The 6,992-nt window shown below is 38.9% G+C and overlaps 1 long non-coding RNA gene across 1 annotated transcript; it reads right to left on the reverse strand.

The window, feature by feature from the left end:
• Window positions 1-3,744: 3,744 nt before the first annotated feature.
• On the reverse strand, window positions 3,745-6,733 carry LOC113301337. The gene is made up of 2 exons (XR_003336231.1): window positions 5,116-6,733; window positions 3,745-3,925 (listed from the first exon to the last, which is right to left on the reverse strand). It is a non-coding gene; the product is annotated as an uncharacterized LOC113301337 (long non-coding RNA).
• Window positions 6,734-6,992: the final 259 nt, after the last annotated feature.

The raw sequence follows: 6,992 nt of genomic DNA on the forward strand, positions 1-6,992 counted from the left end.
AATGCCTAAAGTTTTATTGCCATGCTTCTGTCATCTCCAAGTAGGGAATGTCTCGATGAGATGCTCGATTCGAAGCGGTGTCAGATTCAACAACTTGGTAAAATACTAATGCGGTGAAGCTACCATTCATAACGTCTTGCAGAGTTGCTAGAAGAATTGAGTCCCCATGCTAAGCTAGAATGTGAGGAAATAAATGACATAGATATGTAATGAGACTTGCCTGAGTGCGGAACCTCTTGATGAATGTCTATGCTTCTTTTGCAGGTTCTTGCTTCAACTTCGTCAAAGTTCGAAATTTCTCCAAGTGTTCTGATGATGGTATGACAAGTAGCTTCTTTTAGAGTGATGCCTGCGGATCTGAGGGTTTTCAGTGGAATATTGTTGATAGAAGTGACATCATCGATCAACGTTCTCTCAAATTCATTTCCTTGGAGATTGACTGCGGTAAGTAGTCCTCAGTCGTGCATCTCTTTGTCTGTGACTATAGGCTCAGGAAGTATTTCCGGAATGGATTTGCTGACACGATGTGATTCATAGCCGTGAGCATGTCTTTCTTTTAAGCTCTTGACAGATAAAGCAATTCACAGATATGCTCGATCAATGACTGAACTGCTTCGTCGGAAGGTTGCTCGGAGAGATTAAAGTTCTATGATTCTCCATTTCTTCTTCGGTCGGCTTTCTCCTGGTGAATGGAAATTTGGTTGCATCATCTTGAATCTAGACTTCCAGTAACTCGATCACTTCTTCGGTGAGAAGAGAGAAGTTTGAGTCTGTCTGATCATTTCCTCATTTGTTGATGCAGGATTGAAGTTTGTGCATTTTAGGATTGTTCATCCTCTCTTTGCGCTTCCGGAGGAACCTGAGAGATTTGAGAAGCATACTTGTGCTGTGGTGGCTCGGCTTTCCTTTTGCTCCGTCCAGCAACAACGTTCATGGAAGGTTGGAGATTGTACTGATTTTTGACTAGGCGTCGGATGCTTCGAGATTCCTCGACCTTGCAGACTTTGCGCTTTCCAGTAAAGCAGGTGCAGTAGTTGCTGATTGCTTGGCTGCTTCATGGAGTTCTGAGAAAGTATGGAACCGGAGATTTTCCAGCAAAGCTCTGTAGACTGGGATCATCCCGTTGATGCACAAATCCACCAATTGTTGTTCAGTAACGTTGGGATCATGGCAATCCAAAGCCTGAATTCTGAACCTCTTCACATAGTCATTGGTATTTTCAACGTTCTTCTGTGCCATCCTTCCAAAGTCAGAAAGAGTAATCTGCTCAGAGACGAAGAAGTATTTCCTGTAAAAAGCGTTAACCATTGCTCCCCAATTGGCGATGCTTCCTGGTGCGATGTTGTTGTACCAGGTATATGCCCGGCCTGTCAGATATTTTGGGAATTCCTTTAGCCGGAAAACATGATTGTTTTCATACTCCCCTAGCACTTCTAAGGATCGAGAAACATGTTCTCGGGCGTTCCTAGTTCCATTGTACAGAGTGAACGTTGGAGAAGTATAGCCCTTTGGGAGAGGAATCCTTTGTGTAGCATCTGGGTATGGAGGTTGATGATGGTAGACGGTGGGCGTAGTGTTTTTCCCACAGTTCTCCATGAAACGCTTCAGCTCTTCACGAGTGATGAAATTGGCAGGCTCTCCTGATGACGTTTTCTCTGCAGCCTTCTGGAATTCATCATCGTCGACTGTATGCATTGGAATGACTTCTGGATCGTCAGTTGAAGCAGGTTCTTTACCTTTTCCCTTTTCCTGAGGTTTTTCTAACATCTTGTCAGTGAGAGTTTTGAGAAAACCGAACTGCTCCTTTTGTGTTGCAGCCATGTTAGTTTGATTCTTGGAAATAATCTTTTGCACTTTGATGAGATCAGCTACTGTAGGTGGATTTTCTCTGATTTTTTCGGGAGACCGGATGAAGAGGGGATTGTATCCAATGTGGGTTTGAGGAGGAGTGGTGTCACCAACGCCGATGTTAGAAGCAGGAGTAGTTTCTGGAGTACCACCATTGTTGATAGTGCTAGCGTTGTTTTTGTTCAGATTTGTAACCGAATCTGACCTAAGATCAACCATTTTGTGAAAATGTGAGATCGCAACCGAGAGATTAATCTCCCACTGTGGTCGCCAATCTGTAGATGGGGGAAAACGAGTCGCTGGTTTTTTGGGGAAGTGAAGAGACGAGCATGTTGTCGAGACTCCTCAACCGAGCAAACTGTTCAACCTCACACAGATGCACTGCAAAGGGAGTGCTTAGATTCGAGAGATCAATTTTTAGGACTCCGGCCTAAACCAAGACAATGGTCGTTCCAGAGTCAATTCGGTCGCGAAGAGGGAGATGGGTTGATCTGTAGGAGGGAAGCTGAGAATTGTGTGGGATCAATGATGATCTAGGATTGTGGATGTATTGAAGGTTTCTGCAATTTTTGGTGAACTGGTGAGTTCGAATAAGTTCTGATAGATTGATGAATTCTTGAGAGTAGTTACTCGAGAAATTCTGTGTAGACAATTGATAAATAGTGATCATTCGTTGTCTGTTCTTTTTTAATCATGGGTTCAGAGACTTATTTATATTGTCAGAGTTGTGTACACCTTGATCACTGTAAGTGTGACGGTTTCTTGAGTGAAAGAGTGGGAAAGTGGGAGATCGTGGTGAAACCAGTTCCAGATTTTCCGGAGACTTGGTTGATCATTCACCCACTACTTTGCTAACTCCTTCAACCGTTGACACGAATTACTCACATTTCTCGTTGTGGATGAATCCACGTGTTGTACGCTGCCAGACCAAAACCCTAATTGATATCCCCCAATTTGACGTGATTTATGTCTCACGAATCGTGCAGTCTGCATGACAGACGTGTATTAGTGAGTCATTTGTTGACTGATTAGACAGTGAGTCTAGGTTTTCTTAAATCGATCATGAGCGATGAATGCTCAGCGATTCATGGATCGAACATGTAGTTCTCTAAAATGATGTCGATAGATTCAGTGATGAATTACTGACCAGTATTTGAGCGACTGATCAAGTATTGCTTAATTCAGCGAATTACTGAATATTGAGAATTTGACGAGCAACTGAGTAAGTATTGCTCAATTCGACAAATTAGTAATAATTTGACGTGCAACTGAGCAAGTATTGCTCAATTCGACAAATTACTGATAAATTACTAAATATCGATAGCTGGATCAATATTTGAGCAACTGAGCAAGTATTGCTAAATTCGACGAATTATTTATTGGTGATGTGACCCAATAAAATATTAAAATATTGGTAGGCTACCAAATATTATATGATTAATTCAGATGTTGGTTGCTGAATCAATATAAATTCATTAGTGATTGAATCTTGCTCAGAATGATGATTCGTAGAGCATTTATTCGAAACCCTAATTTCAGATCATAGTTGATGATTGCTAAAAATAGGTCATGAATGATAGAGGGATCGACCACATGGGATGATGGGCGTCCATGTAGTGTCCAGTGCTCGAGTGAACATGCACCAGGGTCCTCAATTGGAGAGTTGGTGAAAGAATGATGATTAAATGTCGGTTTCATCATTTATTGAAATATTCCTGGGTTCAACATTAGGTGATAAAACCTAAGTATGAAAGATGGGGACCGACCAAGAGAGCATGGGACCTGTAGCGCCCCCTAATCTAGCAGTTGACTAATCCAAGAGATTAACTGAATAAAGAGGGACTACGAATCCAATTCAAATACTTAAACATTCAATTAAGAAATCTTCTACAAAACTTATCCCAAAACTAACCCCGCTCAGATATATATATATACAAGAAGTTCTCTCAAATGATACATATACAATAGTCGTTTGGTTTACAAATATAATATGCAACATAATAAACATAGCAAAAGTTAAAAAACTAACGAACTCGACCCTTGAAGCTTCCGCTGCGCAACTCTGATGTCTCTGAAACTGAAAGTGGGAATGGGTGAGCACATCATCCCTAAAAGGGGTGCCCCGTAGGAATAACATTTAACTTTCAAGTAATCATTGAAAATGATTTGAAAACAATTCATGTTTTCCCTAAACACTAAAACGCAACCAATTTCACATAGGTAAACAATCATGTATATGGAACTAACTCCTTCCAAACAATATATAATATGGTGACGCGTCCCGCACCTAGATAGCTGTGTGGTAACTCGTCCCTCACATATTTAAGCAAAGCTCAAAAGTGAGTAGTATAAATGAAGGAGAAGTATCTTATGTACCACAGAACTTTCGTAATTCAAAGTTAAACAATGCATGGAAAGCACAACCAGACAATGCATGAATTTGTTAACATAAACTCTTGTAAAGAAAACAACAATAATCACAAAAGAGCTAAATATAGATTCCCACCTCTTTTGATGGCAAACCACGCTTACCTCGATATCCACGATCCACTAGTTCATCCTTTGAATCGATTGTTGTTAATAAAGACTAACTATTAATCACACAAGAATCATACAAGTTTATCTAATGATTTTAAGTCCAATTATTCTTCTACACCATTTTATTATCTATCTTTAACATATCTAAGGTTTACGTTCTTAGTCCATTAACCAAGTCTTTTGAACATCTACAACTTCGTAGAAGAAACCAAAGTCTAATTCAGACCATAAGTGGTTCAATTCATCAAAATAAGAAGACTAACCCTAAGCCCAGTCCACTAAACAAGCCCAATAAACTAAAGTTCAGTCCATCTGAGTCAACTAACGGTCACTAACAGTCCACTGAGACAACTGACGGACAACGTCTAAAGTCAAGGTCAAAGTCTAGTCTAAGGTCAAGGTCAGGTCAACTCTAAAGTCAAAAGTCCGCTCCTGGTTAAATGGTCAACTGAATCAAACCGATTCATCTCAGTCTAAAAAGTTTAACTCGACTCAGTCAGAATAACTGAGTCAGACAAGATTAATCTAGTCAGAATCTGACTTGTAAAGGAATCCAGGGCAATCAATAGAATCATCCCTTGATACAAAAAGAACTCTAACACCAGTTCAACAAGGAAACTCTCTAATGTTTAGTTTCACTAACTCAATTCTATACAATATGATCAACACATAAATATTCACTTCAACATAATTCTAGAATTCAAAGTACAATTGCAATTTAAGCTTTACCTGCAATTGCAGTACTAAGCCATACTCTTCCTACATATACAATCCATTAGTTGCAGCCATATTGTAGACTACTTCAACAAACTCTTCCCAACACAATCAATTCTATCAAACATCACCTCCGAAACCAACTCTACAGCTCAGCTACAATGTCAGAACTAAAACCCCACAGCATCAACATCAGCTCATTTCATAATATTCATCAGCAATCATCCATACCGTCTTATCTACCATTATCACTTCCAAAGTTCAACACTGATCAAAAAATGCACATACTATCATTACTACCAAATCTGTACAATCATAACTCGCATATGCACTACAAACGAATTCCACTATTTTATCCATGCCATGCAACATTCAACACAACTGCAATTCATACCACCACCAGTTGTATCACAAATCTACCAAGTCCACATCAACTTCAGAGATTCTATTCATTCAAACCGAATCCTTACCAACACAATTACTTCAGCTGCAACTCAGTTCTTTACATCAAATCAACACTAATTACAATTCCAGCTACATGGAGCTCATATTCCATACATCCAAGCTTCATTTATCACTCACTGCATTAATCAACCTTCATAACCATACAACAACAACACCTCTTATATTTAACTCATCTTCCCAGATTTACCACCACCAATTACTCCCTGTATCTCAGTTATAATCTAAATTTCACCCACAACTTCTTTCTAAACTTCTCTAATTCTGTCTATTCCATACTAACCAACATTAAAGCTTCAAACCATAACAAACTCCATTCGCAGTTCACTAAGAAGCAATAAACACAATATTGGAATTGAACTAATCTTTACTGAAAGTAACAATTACCTCAAATATGTGTTACTCTAACACTTGAATTCAATTCCTTCTTCACTTATCCCAGTTCATCAACTCAGCTCAAGATCAACCACAACACCCCTCGATCCTCATCATCATCTTTGATTCTCAAAACTCTAGAACAAATTCTCAATCTTCTACTTTCTATTAAGAGTCAAACCCACTTCCAATCATCCTTCAAAACCCTAAAATTCATCTTTAATTATTCTCTATTCTTCTTTATTTTGAACTCAGAATAGGAACCCTAATTTCACGATTTAGGGAAGAACATGACAAACCCTAATTCAAAGTTTCTTAATCAATCTTCTTCCCTATAACCAAATCTCCAAATTAAAACCATAACAATCTTCCTTACATCACGTTCGTCAACACCCATCCTCTAATTCCTTCTTAATCACCTCCAATCATATTTTCATTGAATTGCAGAAACCCTAATTCTTTGATTCAACCCTCAAAACAACTCAACAACTTCAATTAAATGTCAACCCTCTCGATCTTTCATCTTCATCGACCCAACATCATCCTCAGTCACACCCAATCCTAAATCAGAAACTCTAACTTCGATTTTCTCCAATCCGTACTTTCTTCTTCATCCAACGATAATTCATCTTCAACACCATCACCAGAGACTACTGTATGATCTACTCCACCATATGTTGATCACACCGCCTCCATTTGATTTCTCAATCACATGCAGAAGATAAAGAACAGTGGAAGAAAGAAAAGAGACGAGGAAAGAAGAAGAACGAGAAAGAAAGAGAAAGAAGGATACTGAATAAGCTTATCTGCTCGATTGATTTTGATAAAGTCCAAAGACAAATGATAAACGTACTCACCCAAATGATATGGGAATCCCAGGTTGGTCTGTCTGTCTGAGAAAAGAATATTTTGCCCTTCATGCTAATCTGAAGATTTCTTCTTCGTCCAATATCCAAACAACACATTCGAGTAGTCCATTCCGCGTAACTTTTCGAGATCTATCAAATGGTACTAGTTTCGTATCTAAATCATTGTTAGATTATTTTTTATTAATT

Source organism: Papaver somniferum, chromosome 8 (genome assembly GCF_003573695.1).
Source record: "Papaver somniferum cultivar HN1 chromosome 8, ASM357369v1, whole genome shotgun sequence".
Classification (NCBI taxonomy): domain Eukaryota; kingdom Viridiplantae; phylum Streptophyta; class Magnoliopsida; order Ranunculales; family Papaveraceae; genus Papaver; species Papaver somniferum.